This window comes from Hemibagrus wyckioides, linkage group LG03 (genome assembly GCF_019097595.1).
Source record: "Hemibagrus wyckioides isolate EC202008001 linkage group LG03, SWU_Hwy_1.0, whole genome shotgun sequence".
Taxonomy (NCBI): Eukaryota; Metazoa; Chordata; class Actinopteri; order Siluriformes; family Bagridae; genus Hemibagrus; species Hemibagrus wyckioides.
Window position 1 is genome coordinate 24,026,001 of NC_080712.1, and position 15,777 is coordinate 24,041,777.

Below are 15,777 nucleotides of genomic sequence, written 5' to 3' on the forward strand. Positions count from 1 at the left end.
AATTTCTTACACAAACTGTATCTCTTAGGACTAATGTGCCTAAGACTTGTGCTTTATATTCAGTTTGATATTCATGAGTCCTATATATATAAATATATAAACCTTATTAAACTTAGCTCAGATTACTGCACATTTAAAAGGTGCCAGTCTTTAAAATACCACCTATATATACAGCAGATCCTAAAAATAATAATGGTAACAGGCCAAAAGAAGAAAAGCTCAGTTTTTCTTGTTATGAACTAGTAGCTGCACTACTGAGAGATCTTCAGTGCACAGCATTTCTCTAAACTGAAAAACACTGTAAATATCCTGAATATACTTAAACTTAAATAACATTTCCTATTACAAGATATGAAAACCAAATAAAATTATTCAAGCTTTCTTGTCATGTTTTTTAAAAATAATTCTATGCTTGAAATAATATTTTTTTCCAATCGGATAATTTTGCTTATTATAAGTATTTATTTCTAGAAAGAATCAAAAACCAGAAAACGTAACGTCTAAAATGAGAAAAACTGTCTAGAAATAGATTTCATTATTTTATATATGGTTAACTTATAGATAAATCTGATTCAATTCAAGACATTTTCCTTTGCTAAGATGACATTTTTTGCACTGTTTGTAACACTTCCTTAGAGAACACCTCAGAAACAGGATTAAAAAATCCTTTTGTGCTTGTACTTTTTGGCATGTTCAGCAGGCAGTAACATAAAAAGTAGAAAGTAAAAGTGCAGTAATTTAGATCACTCGCTGCTTATTCCACCCATTTCATGAGCACAACTGCACACAGAGAGAGAAAACAATCAGTGAATTGAACATAAAATCACTCCTTTGGTTTGTCCCCAGGTCAAATCCCTTCATTGCAAACTGACACTAAACCATTCCCCACCATCAAGTAATATCAAAACCATGTGGAGAGAATCATTTGTAAAGTCTTCCTAAGGTACATTTGTGATTTTCTTTTTTAATCAAGGCTTTGGGTTGTGTTTAACTAAAGAAATAATCCAGAAAAAAAAGGTTTTTGTTTGTTCACAGAAACTATTTGCTCCCTATTCAGCTTCATCAGAAGAGCACACTCTCACTAAGCAGTTTATCAGGAAAACCTGTACACCTACATATTCATGATCTAATCAGCCAATCACGTGGCAGCACTACAAAGCATACAGTCATGCCAGACAAACAGGTCAGCAGCTTGATTTCTGGTGCCAGGCAGCCAGCCGTTTCTCTAACTGCTGATCTCCTGGTATTATCACTCACAACAGTCTCTAGAGTTTACTCAGAATGGTGCAATAAAGAAAAAACATCCAGTGAGCAGCAGGTCTGTGGACAGAAACGGCTAGTTGATGGGAGAGATCGACAGACACTGAGTCTGATTTGAGCTGACTGAAAGGCTACAGTAACTCAGACAACAGATCTGTACAACTGTGATGAGCTTAAAAACACACAATATCCAACAGCAGAAAACCACATCAGGTTTCACTTCTGTCATCTATCTATCTATCTATCTATCTATCTATCTATCTATCTATCTATCTATCTATCTATCTATCTATCTATCTATCTATCTATCTATCTACCTACCTACCTACCTACCTACCTACCTACCTACCTACCTACCTACCTACCTATCTATCTATCTATCTATCTATCTATCTATCTATCTATCTATCTAGGGTTAGGGTTAGCTAGCTACATCCATCATGATGATGAACCTTGTCACAAATCAAAAGTCATTGTTTGGTCAACAAACTGGTTTCATGAACATGGCAGTAAGTTCAGTGTTCTTCAGTGTTTTTCCCAGTCACCAGATCCAAATCCAGTAGAACTCCTTTGGGATGTGGTGGAACAGGAGATTTTAACATGATCCAGAATCACAAAGAAACGTTTCCAATATCTAGTGGAATTTCATAAGACTGAGTAGTGAGGCCCTACTTAGTATTAATATAGTGTTTCTAATAAAGAGCTTAGTGTGTGTATAATGTGTAAATGAGCAAACATGTAAACATGCAGATGGCGCATCTGATAGTATGACTCATAAAAGTGCAGACTTTAAATACAATACAATAAAAACCAACAAATATATTACAAGTCCAAACAGAACACCTTATTCTTTATGGATTATATAAAAGTTTGTGGACATCTGGTCAGTGCATATGTGCTGGTTGAACATGTGCATGTTTCCAGATTTAGTTCCACTTTCACGTCTAGGAAGGCTTTCCACTAGGCTTTTGAAAAACCACCCGTGATAAACAAAAATCCACCCCCAAATGCTTTTTCTTTTTAATTGTTTAAGCCGTAAATGACCCTCCCACACTCTTAAACACACACAGAAAACATTTGCAAGCATATAGCGAGATGAATTTTGGGTAAATTCGTAGAAATATCACATTTATACTGTGTACTCATACTGAGTACAGTATGAGTACTGTATGTATGTATGTTCCTTGCCAGAAGGCTTAGAAGGTGCAGAGCATTTGGGCGACATAATAGGGCTTGCAGAAAAACCGTAAAAATACAGCGTACACAGAACAAAACCAAACACCCGGGACAGTGACACACGAAAAACTGGGATGCTGGAGAATTCTGCTTCCCTTTCCCCAAATGCACACACAGCCAGCAGCCAATCACAACCGTGATCAAATGAATGGGACATTCCGATTGGCCAGATTCGTTCCTTCAGCCGCACTGTATGTTGATTTTCAGCATCCCCGCACCGTGCTTCCATAAACAACACTACATGTTCTTTGTCTCTTGAGTAAATATGCTATACAGTATTTTTTATACTATTAACATTTTACTTTATTTTAATTAATGTTTATATTTTGTATTTAATAACTATATTTTTATTAATAAATTACCTTATTTCAACATAAAAACAATTCACTATAAGGTTGATATTGTGATATACCGGGAATATCCGTAAAAATTAGTTATGTTCCAAATAAAAATCTGCGATATACTGGGACCACGATATATGAACCACGATATAGAGGGGGATTACTGTATTATGGATGACCCCACGCATCCTTCACACAAACTCTTTACTTTTCTGCCGTCTGGAAAAATGTACTGAAGCATTCAGGCCAGACTGGACTACACACACACACACACACACACAATTTCAATGCACAAGCTCTGCACTTTACTTTTTTAAGGCTGCTACAATCTGCTGCTAACTGTCCTTGATGTTTACACCTGTAGCATCTTTACCTGCTCTATACTCAACTAAAAAACTGCACTGGAACAGGTTGGTGTTGCTCTGTGTATAATATTGTATTGTATTGTACTGTACTTGCATTGTATTCCACTGTCTGCACACATTTGTACACATGCACTTTATGTAGCTCCTGGAGGAATGCTGTTTCTTTTCACTGTGTACTGCACCAGCTATTTGGTTGAAATGACAATAAAAAGTCTCTTGACTTGACTTGATAGTCTTAAAGTAATTTAAAGTAAATAACCCTTGATATTTGGCTGCACTTGCAATAAATGTGACTCAGTGACTCTTCTTTTGTGATGCTTTTCCAGGTTTGCACCGCAGCTTATTGGTTGTTTTGGGAAGTATCTCCCTTCTGTCTCCTTTTCAGAAGATGAAATGTTGCTCAGTTGGGTTAAGGTCTGCTGATAGACTTGGACTCTAAAACCTTCCAATTTATTCCTCTGATGAAGTGCTTTGTTGTGTTGGCAGTGTGTTTTGCCTCTTTGTCTTGCTGTATGATGAAGTTCCCCCTTCCTTTCTTCCTATGAGTTCCATCATCAGTAAAGATTAGTGAGTCTGTTCCAGAGGCAGCCATGCAAAAGCTCAAGCCATGTTTTGGATCATGAGCAGATCCTTTCTTTCTCCACATTTTAGGCTTTCCATCACTTTGCTAGAGGTTAATCTTTCCAGAGTCCAGAACTTTTGCGGCTGATCTCTGTATTTCTTTGTGAATTCCAATCTTGCCTTTAGTTTCTTACTCCTGTTAAGTAGTTTGTATCTTGTGGTATAGCCTCTATATTTCTGCTGTTGAAGCCTTGTCTGAACAGTGAATTGTGATACCATCACCCCTGCTCTGTTTTGGGGTTATTCTTCACAGTTCTAACAATGTTTCTATCATCAGCTGCTGCTGTTTTCCTTGGCAAACTGTTCGATGTCTTGTTAGTACACTAGTGTTTTCTTTCTTGTTCAGGATATTCCTGTATTGGCTATTGCTTGTGCAATGCCTCACAATGATTGATTTTTCCTCTTTTCTCAGCTTCAAAATGTCTTTCTATTCTCCCATACACAGCTCTCTGGTGTGGACTTCATGCTGATTTATACTTTTTTTTAAAAAACAAAACAAAAAACAAATTCAGTTTTCACAGGCAAAATTTAGGGTTCAAACCAAGAAGAGACGTTCAGAGCTATTAATTGTTTAAACAACCAGTCTAACACGTGAATATTAATCTATTATCTATTAATACTCTATTATATTATAATGTATGATATTATTTTTGATCACTTTGAAAAATGGGTGGATTCCCAAGAAATGGTGCCAAGTCATTTAACACAACTACATCAATCAGGCATAACATTATGATCACCTGCCTAATATTGTGTTGGCCCCTTTTCCTGCCAAAACAGCCCTGACCTATTGAGGCATGGACTCCACTAGATCCATGAAGGTGTGCTGTAGTATCTGGCACCAAGATGTTAGCAGCAGATCCTTTAAGTCCTCTAAGTTGCGAGGTGGGGCTTCCATGGATCGGATGTTTGTCAAGCACATCCCACTGATGCTCGATTGGATTCAGATCTAGGGAATTTGGAAGCCAAGTCAACACCTCAAACTTGTTGGTTTGTTCATCAAACCATTCCTGAACCATTCTTGCTTTGTGGTACGGAGCATTATCCTGCTGAAAGAGGCCACAGCCATCAGGGAATACCGTTTCCATAAAAGGGTGTACATGGTCTGCAACAGTGCTTAGGTAGGTGATACATGTCAAAGTGACATCCATATGGATGGCAGGACCCAAGGTTTCCCAGCAGAGCATTGCCCAAAGCATCACACTGCCTCCGCCAGCCTTCTTCCCATAGTGCATCCATGTGCCATGTTCCCCTGGTAAGTGACGCACACGCACCGGGCCATCCACGTGATGTAAAAAAATAAAACATGATTCATTGGACCAGGCCACCTTCTTCCATTGCCCCGTGGTCCAGTTCTGATGCTCACATGGATATTTTTGGTGCTTTCGGTGGTGCACAGGGGTCAGCATGGGCACCCTGACTGGTCTGCAGCTATGCAGCCCCATACACAAGAAACTGTGATGCACTGTGTATTCTGACACCTTTCTATCAGAACCAGCATTAACTTCTTCAGCAATTCGAGCAACAGTAGCTCAGTGTTATTCACTTCACCTGTCAGAGGTCATAATGTTATGTCTGATCGGTGTATATGTAAATATTAAGAAATGAAAATGTAAATTTGGATTTATTTTCGGATTTAAACTATTCAGATGTTATATAATTCTGGTTCTGACACAGTTTGTCTGTAAGAATTTCCGAAAACAGCTAATTCACTGGGTGTGTGGGATCCATGACTCCAGGGCTCACTTCTTGATGTCCTGATATCACACTGAGAGCAGCTGCTGACCAGGCAGCCTGTCTACTGTGTGCACAATGCCATGCAGTCTGGCTTTTGAGCAGGAAGGTGCTGAGCCGAAGCACACAACTATAAATATTCTCTTGATGTTGGATTTGTAGAACTGAGACAGAACTGGCTGTAAGTTGTTTGTTTTGTATATTGTGTTTCTAGAACATTCTTAGCAAGAACACTTGCCTTTTCCATGGGTGTGATATAACTCATTTTTGCATGTCTACATGTGTGTGTATGAAGTGTGTAAGAAGTGTGTATGAAGTGGACCAGTGGGTGAAGGGAAAAAATGGAAGTGTAACATATATTCTTTTATCTTGCTCTGTATCTTTACTTTTTACAGTACAGATTTTAAGGAACAAGGAAATGTCCAGATCGAACATATCCATACTTCAGTATTGATCTGTTCATCTGAAGCACACAGTACTATTTGTTACTATCAATATAAAAATGCATAAAGTTTATAGAGTGAAAAACATCTTGGCTAGTCGTGCCTATACAAATGATTATTATATGATGTCGTATTTATATGTTTAGATATGGATCCTAAATATGATTTCTTAGTTTTGTTTGCATTTATACTGTCCATAAAACTGCAGAACTGAATATTGTGCTTACATCAAATAGTCAGACAGTGGCGCTGCGCTTCTCAGTGATGTTGTGAAACAAAAACGGAGAGACAGAGAGACGTCTCTGGCTTGCATTTAAAGTCACAGATAATTCTAATGTCTGAATAACAATGTGCACAATTTGGGGTTTCGCTCGTCACTACACACGCATCCAATTGTGAGTGCTGTTGTCATAACACACACACACACACAGACACACCACAACAGCTGAGGTGAAAGTGTGTGTTAAAGCTCAGTGGCAACAGGACAGTGGGTGTATTCCTCCAGCCTCCTGATAATAGAGATGAAACCTTCATCCCTCTCTGTGGTGTATCGACACTTTCACACACTCTTAAATATCATAACTAAAACTCACACTACACAAGCACACCACCTGCTCAGGGGCAGAGTGGCTACATCTTCACATCCTATGTGCTAATTTATCTGGTGCGACCACCTGCCTTCAAAATCTTCTTGACAGCAGTGTCCACTCACTGTGTGTGTGCTTGCAGCTGCATGCAGGTTTAGGGAGGATAGGAGGATAGGAAAGGTGACACCAGCAGCACCCAGAATTCACTTGAGGCCTGTGAGCTTTGGAATGCTAATGTTGCTAATCTTCCTCTAGGGTCGCTAACGCAAACACGACTCACTTTTCTTATGCAAATAGCGGCAGCATGCACTAATCAGGGTTGGACGCGCCTGGGGACTTAGCCACTGCCAGCAAATATTAAACAAGATGAGGGGAGAAAAGGCTCACATTTGTCTAAAAGTAATTAAAGAAGTAGTCCACAGGGATGGCATGATGTTGCCATGGCAATAAAAGGCCAGCAGAGTCACCCAAAAAAAAATGGATTAGGAGAAGGAGACATTACACGTAAAGAGAAGTGAAGAAGTATAGATGGTAATGGACAGACATGAAGACACAAAGAAACACTAAAAAGCAAAGACAAAAAAGAAGGAGCGATGCATGTAGGATGTAAGAAAAAGAGATGCAGATAGTAAGAGATAAGAGACTGAAAGAAGCCACAGAAATATGGAAAAAAACAAAACAAAAAAGAAGAGAGGAGAACTGTGGGGGAAGAGAAACTGGAAAAAAAATTGAGTGACACATAAAAAGAGATGAGTGTGTAGAAATAAAGCAGTCAGAACAAGACAGACAGGCTAGAGTGAGATATAAGTGGAGATTGAAGAGTTGACAGGGAAAATGACAGCAAGTCAGAAACAGAGAATAAGGTGAAGCACGAGACAGACAGACAAACAGACAGACAGACAGATAAGAGAAAGGGGAAGAGAGAACATCAAGCTACCTGCCAAGTGCAGTTGGCTTCACTAAACACTACACGAGGAGCGATCATTGAAAGCAATCAGCTCAATGAATTAACTCACTCAATTTCATTCTCTAATGAAAGTTGTTAAAGCACACTGCAGCCACAAGAATATCGATCCCTTACTACTGCGTCTGCATGCTTATGGGACACACAATGAGGCCTAATAAGCCCTCAGAGCGTGAGGCTACTCCGCTGAGAGCACAGAGGTTACAGCAGGACCTTAACAAAGTGATTAACAGCCATTAGGAGTAACAGGTAAACAAGTAAGTGAAAACGTTCATAGGAGAGTAAGAAGGTATGTCAGACAGAACTTAAAAATACACAATATATACAAAAATGTTTCAGTCAAGTTTACTAAAAGCGGACTGGTATTCTCTACTTACTTGGTTAGTTCACAGCCTGTGTAGGAGCTTGAAGATCCACACAAATTATTTTGTTGGTCCGTATTTTCTATCCCCTGATTTTTTCACGCCTAAAAGTAAGAGCTTATGTTTAAAGCTTTGTTTTTTTCCCCACTGTTGCAAAAAAAAAACAACCCTGACTGACATCTCTACTCATAATAATAAATAAACAAATGAATGAAAAAATAAAACAATTGGCCATCTGGAGGTGTGAACTACACAATGGTGATTAGCATAATCTGAATGGAAAGCCCAGAAATTCAACATAAGTACCCGCATAAGCAGACACTCGATGTGGAGAACTTTCCCTGCGTAAATTTATTCAACATGACTCACCAAGTTTGAATACAGCCTATGAGATCCGTAAAAACAGTCCAGAAAATTCAGAAATATGTCACTATAGTCTGATGACACATTTCCAGCATTTTAGGAGATGTCCGTATCCATAGGTAGTTTTCATACGGGGCACGTATGCTGTGGTCAGAATCCGAGTGTGATTGGTCCCGGTGTCCTTGCAGCGCTGGTCTGATTTCAGATTCTCTTGATTCTATCAAACCCTGGTGGATTTGCCTTTTTTTCAGCATCACAAACACACATGGAGAACTTCACCTCATATTTACTTTGGTGCTGTAACATGCAGCAGTGTCTGTGCGTCACAGGGTGTTATTCATCAGATGTCCAGACAAAGGTGGCTTTTGTTTTAGCTGATGTTTTCATCGGCTAAAACAGTTGCACAGGTTACTTTAGCTCTTGAACAAGTGCAAATTCTGATAGCGAGTTGTATTCACATTCACAGGAAGCGCACCACCTCCTACAGGTAGTCTCAGGTTCGGTACCACAGTGCGATTCCTGCTCCACATGACACCTTTCACATCATCAATTTTTCATGCGAAGCCAGTGCTCTGTTTGAGACTAAACTGCCAGTGTGAAAACCCCAATAGAAAACACATCCTCGCATTAAGTATGTCTTCAGTCTTTCACCGCAGACAAGCCTGTGACTCATTGTTGGAGTCTTAAAGCGTGTCTACCTTCTGTTTTAGGGATTGTGGATCAACTCGAGTCTAGAAGGTAAAATAGTACAAAAAAAATGGTTTTATAAACATATTCATGTAGCTGGATGCTGGTCCATTCGGGCACTGTAGGCACTGTAGTCCAAAAAGGGCGGCTACAGAGTCAGTGAAAGCAATGCAGCATGTTGTGGAGGTAGGAGAAATCTGAGAGACGGAAAACAAGGCTTTCAGACAAGTTGCAGGGGTTATGATGGAGCACTGGGGAAGAGCTGACAGGAGTTAACTCAATCATGGCATGACTAAGCAAATGAGTTACCACCATGCAAAGAAATCTCAGAACCCTCCTGCTGATGTAAAGAAGAAACCATTTACTTTAAGGAGTCTCATAATTAACATTGAAATAAATGAAAAATAAAGCTCTGGTTACTGACAGTGAAGAGGGTTACATGCTCACAGTGGGTTTCCTCTGATATTTTCTTCCCATCTGACAAAAAACAAAACCAGCAGATGGACTGACAGCTTCAAATTGCCCCTACGTATGAAGGTGTGGACTCCACGGCAGTCCTATCCAGAATGAAGCAGTTACAGAATATCAATGACTAACAAGGAAAATATTTGAAAGAAGCAAAGAAAAATATTTGAATGTCTAATTTGTTATTTGTTACCGTAAGTAACATACAGTACAAGTCAGAAGAGTACAGTGATGTGAGTTATTATAATATTGATATTATCTCATAGCATCACCCTGCCGTAGACTGCTGTAATGGGACCAAGGAAGAAGTCAAAAAATGAAGAAAAAGACAGCAGAGTTGATTCATCCGTTCTAGCATGCCAAGAGGATCTGCCATCTGCCACGGCAAGCTAAGACAAAATGTCCGCCAAGTTGCACTGGTAAACAGCAGTACTTCCTATGACAAAGTGCTCCTGCCTCACTGATCACGATCTGTTCAACAGCCTCCTCCAGTACCACCATTATGATGACTTTTTGTGGGTCTTTAGGAAAAAAGTTACCTGTTATGGATTAACTTAAACTTTAAAGCTGCAGCAGTGTGTAACACACACACACACACACACACAAAACACAAAATGACAAAGAGAGATTAAAGAACACAGAAACAGGCAGACAGACAGGAAGACACACATACACAGACACACACACACGTGCACACACACAAAGAGAGATTAAATACCACACAGAGACAGGCAGATAGTCAGATAGACACACATACACAGACACACACACACACACTATGAATACTATGGACAGAACACAATGACACAAAGAGAAATTATACACACACAGGCATAAGGACAGACATGCAGGCAGACACACACAGGCAGAAAGACAGACAGACACACATACACAGGCAGACAGACAGACAGACACACATACACAGGCAGACAGACAGACACACACATGGGCAAAAGGACAGACAGACACACATACACAGGCAGATAGACAGACACACACATAAACAGGCAGATAGACAGACACACACACACCACGCACACACACACATAGTGAGAAACTGAACATAATGAAGTGCGTGGCTTGATTGTGCTCATTTAGCTGCTTCTTTCACTAAATTACCAGGCACAGCTTTGCTGGCAGGGAGGACGTGGGATGTATAGTGCCTCCTGCTGGCTGGCCCAGCTGTTTGAGTAATGTTTATGAAATGGGTTCGGAAATGAAAGCAGCAGGTCTACCGCGCATCAAAATCTAATTCAACCCGGGAGGGGGCCTGTGCTGCAACTCTCCTACAGGAGTTTCTGGTCACATAACATTTTGTGAAATCTCATATCCCAAGTGAAATAGCACTTTATGAAGTATCCAGTGCGACTGAGGAAATAAATGTAGACTTGCTGCAAACTACTGCTTTGAACTTATCTCCTGCTTTTAAAATACCGTAATCAGTTTATTAGCTAAAGCCGGGAAGCTGTGAGTCAGTTTGCTTGGCAGCGAGTCTTTGATGAGTCAAGTCTGAAAACAGAGGTCATACTGAAACCTATATTCACTCCAGACACTTCATTGTACTGTCAGATATTCCACACAGCGCTTTAGTTAGGACTGCTGTGGTATGTGTTGGGAGGATGTGCAGAGGAGGAGGCATCATTTGGGAACATGAATTGTAGCTTTGAGCAGCTGTGCTATGTGCAGAATCCTTTCACCTTTTTTTTCCTGAAAACTGAATAGCTGAAGATTGGAAAAACATGGGTTCTTCCAGTCTTCATCTCGATGAGCCTGTGCTCAGTGTAGCCTCAGATTTCTGTTTTTGGCTGGAATGGAACTTGATATGGTTTACTGCTGTTGTAGCCCATCCACCTTAGCGTTGCTTACATGTGCACTCTGAGATGCTTTTCAAATCACCAACATTGTAAAGAGTGTTTATTCATCTTACTGTATGCTTCCCGTCAGACTATTTTAACCATTTTCATTAACAAGGCATTTCAACCTATAGAACTGCATCTCACTGGATTTCCTTTTTGCACCATTCTGTGTAAACTCAAAGCTCTGAGTGTGTGTGTGTGTGTGTGTGTGTGTCTAAAATTCCAGAAGATCAGCAGACTCTGAAATGCTCAAACCAGCCTGTCTGGCACTAACAATGACCATTCTACAGTCTCAGTCACAATGGCGATCAAATGATTTCCACATTGATGGTTAAAGTGAACATTAAGTGAAGTTCATGACCCCTATCTGCATGATTTTATACATTTTACTGCTACCACAAGAGTGACTGGCTGATTGGGAGGTGTTCCTAATAATGTGGTCACTAAATCTACATGAGCAATTGGCAATTTCCATAAACACAATTCACACACACGCCGTAGTTAGTAGTGCCAGTGAGTAGCTTATTGTGGACTTTGCAAAAGAGCCACACTGGCACTGCCAAACTGTCAGAGGCTCATAATCCAGTCTCTATTATCAGCTGCCTATCGCCTCATAACTTTTGATAGTCCTGACACCGAGGCCAAAATTGTTAATGTAGTAGGGTTCAAACCTGCCATAACAGCTCTGACAAGGCTTTGTCGATTTTACCCCCCTTTACCCCGTCTCTCCCACCTTTTTGGAATTTTGAAGAGTTTCGGTTATGCCCCGCTCTGTTCCCATCACATTATCGTTCTAAATCAAGGCCTGATTGTGCTGTGTTGTTTTTTCCTGCCAAGACAATGTGCCTGAATTAGCATTTGAAAGCCCAATCAAAAAGTACTTAAAGAATGTGCAATTATGTAGACAATCAATACCCTCAGCCTCCCTTGGCAGCACCCCTGACATTTCCAATAAAGAGTATGAATAAGAAATGAAAGGCATGCCATCCTTCTTCCCCTTATTCTCTCATCAAACTGTTTCCCAGCCCTGTTTAATAATTCCCCCAAAATCAAGCTAGAACAGAGAGATGCTGGAGTGCAAGGCAAACATTTAATTTGCTGATATAAAAACAAGCCTGCCAGCCTCCTTGAAATGATGTTCTACTACTTTGTACACGAATGTGATTTTACTTTTTAACCTGGGAAATATATAACGTATAAAAGTCTGCTGGGCGTTTTTGATGGGATGTAAAATTATCCTTCAAACAGCTTTTTCAAAAGACATGCTAACATCCTGAAGGCTTAACAGCTGTGATAAGCACGCCAGGTGTTTACCTGTTGATAAAAGTCTAGCCTAGTTCGATGTGTATCTGCTTACGAAAGGGTCACTGACCTTAACTGCTGTTCATCTGTGATACCGATGAGGAGGACCACAGTTAAACGTATGGCAGTATCGCCTCAGGCTGCTGACACCGGATCAAACTCGTTTATTATATTAATGATAATAGAGTGTAAAATATGCATCTTTTACATTGTGGGAAAATGACATAGGCGGAGGCTTCTGTTTAAATTGAGTGGGATATTTCTAGCTATGGTATTTCATGGTTGTGCTATTTAGAAGGAGAGAGAGAGAAAGAGAGAGAGAGAGAGAGAGAGAGAGAACAGATAGAAAGAAACTCAATGGGCCAGTTAATAATCCCCCAGCCAGAGTGGGCTTATTTAAAGAGCCCCGGATGTGCGACAGCCTGATTAAAATCTCATGTGCAGCAAGAAAGAGGCCTTCACTGCTTACAGATGGAGAGAATGGCCAGATAAAAACTATAAAAAGGAATGGAAATCTGCTATCAAATCATGTCACGAGTTCCATAGGCAAGCGTTCTTCAGGTTTCTAGTGGCCTGCAAATTTAAAGAGAGGGACAAGACAATAAAACTATGCAGTGACACTCATAAACAAGCTCCTGCAGGTTTATTTACAATGTGAATTCTTATTCCTGCTCCTAAAGCAGTTTTCCCCCCTCTCTATCTCCAGTCGTGATAAAGGCAGTGGTCAGGGTAGACAAGGTCAGGTTTTTTGACAAATCACCTCCATTAATCTCTCTCCCTTCTGCTTCCTAACTCATACACACCACCATCATGCGCCAGCCAGCTTCTTTTCCGCAACACTAATGGTCATGCCCATCAGCACAAGCTCCTGCTCCCGGTGTTTATCACACACACACACACACACACACACACACACACACACACACACAAAACATGCATACACACATACACAACAATACTAACAGGAGGAAGTCACACAATGCTGTCAACCCAGACTTTGAAGCAGGCAGAGAGGAAGTGGCAGGTTTTATAGAAGCTCAGGTTTTATAGAATCAAATCCTCCAGAAGCTAAGAGACAGAGGAGAGAGAGAAACTCCAGGGATTAGAGCACAGAGCAGTCAAACAGCAGCCAGAAATATGCATGCACACATTTACACACACGGTCACGTTTCCGCTGAGAACGCATACACTCGAGCTCAGAGAAGACAAACTGAAGCATCAAAAAAAAAGCAGAAGCAGTACAATGACCATGATCAAAAAGATGTGTTCGTGAAAATGGAGGAGGGAAAGCAGCAAATTGTGTATTGTGTACTCAATACATGAACAAAACAGCATCTAAACACATCCAGCCCACACACACACACACACACACACACACGCACACACACAATGTTCTAGAAATGAACTGCCAGTAAAAATTGAAAAGAATGATCAAGATCAACGGATTAACCAATCAAGGAACATGCTCAACCCTCAGTGGGGAAAAGGAATCATCTCTGAATGTGACATTATGAAGAAAAAATTAAAAAAAAAAAAAAAAAATTATTATTTTTTTTATTGTATTTTTATAAATTGTATTTCATTGTACTAATACTGGACTGGGCCTACCTTTACTCTCAAAACTCGGTTATTAGTGGCATGGATTCGACAACATTCCTTGGTAATTTTGGTCTATACTAACAGAATCACACAATCCCTGCAGATTTTTCAGGTGAACTTTCATGCTGTGAATCTCCTGTTCTAGAGCATCCCAAAGGTGTTCTATTGAATTCAGATCTGTTGACTGGGAAAACCACTGAAGAACACTGACTCACTGCAATGTTGTTGAAACCAGTTTAAGATGACTTTTGATTTGCGACAAAGTTCATTGTCATGCTGGAAGCAGCAATTAGAAGAAATTGTGCACAATGAAGAGATGCACCAGGTCAGCAACAATACACAAATAGCCTGTGGCATTAAAGCAATGTCTAATTGATTGGTATTAACAGGCAAGTAAACATTTCCCACACCATCACACCACATCCACCAGCCTGGACTGTTGACATGGATTCATGTTGTTGGTGCCACATTATGACCTTACTATCCATGTGCTTCAGCGTAAATCAAGATACATCATACCAGGCTACGTTTTTCCAGTTTTCAACTGAGTCTGAAACCTGATGTGATCTGCTGTTCTAGTCCATCCGCCTTAAGGCTTGATGTCTTGGGAATCCAACATAAACTCCATCCTCAAAAAGGCCCAGCAAAGGATATACTTTCTGCTCCAATTGAGAAAGTATTGTCTGTGACAGGAGCTGTTGATACAGTTCTACACTGTAGTCATTGAATCTGTCCTGTGCACATCCATCACCATCTGGTTTGGAGCAGCCACAAAACAGGACAGGTACAGACTGCAACAAACATTAAAAACAGCAGGAAAAATTCATTGGTGCTCCCTTGCCCACTCTCCACGACTCCACAAGAACCAGGAAACTGGGAGGAAAAATCACTACAGACCCCTCACACCCTGGACACAACCTTTTTTAACTCCTCCCTTCTGGAAGGTGCTACACCAAAACTGCCAGGCCTAGGAACAGCCACATGTAATCACACTCATAAACCTCGATTATATGCTTTAAAAGCACTTCCATGCTCTTTACAAACTTGTTTCACTCCACTTCACATCTATATATCCTATACTGTAAGAACAGTCACTCATCACTCCATCCCTATGTGTTACACACACTTCATGCACTACTTACACATGTAGTGTATATTGTGTATCGTACAGTCAATCATCATGCGATGTGCACTACTGTTATTTGCACTATTATGCACTCTGACACTTTATATACATTGCCCACCTGCCGCATACTTTGTATATTGTGGTCTTTATTTAATCTGTAAGGCATCATCTGCAAACTAAATGTATAGAGTCGTTATTAATGTCTGTACTTTTAAGGGTCACCAACAACAGGTACCAAATTCCTTATGTGTACAAAGCATACTTGACCAATAAACCTGATTCTGAGATGCTTTTCTGCTCATGAGAATTGTACAATGTGCTTATCTGAGTTACTGTAGCCTCAGTTCAAAACAGCCTAGCCATTCTCTATTGACCTCTCTCAACAAAAAGGTGTTGCCATCCACAGGACTGCCGCTCACTTGATGTATTTTCTTTATTGCATCGATTCTGAATAAACTCCAGAGAT

The 15,777-nt window shown here is 40.2% G+C and overlaps 1 protein-coding gene across 1 annotated transcript in view; it reads right to left on the reverse strand.

Annotated features, from left to right (window-relative positions):
• prkn (parkin RBR E3 ubiquitin protein ligase) overlaps nt 1-15,777 on the reverse strand; it is a 113,150-nt gene that overhangs the window by 13,352 nt on the left and 84,021 nt on the right. The window lies entirely within an intron of this gene.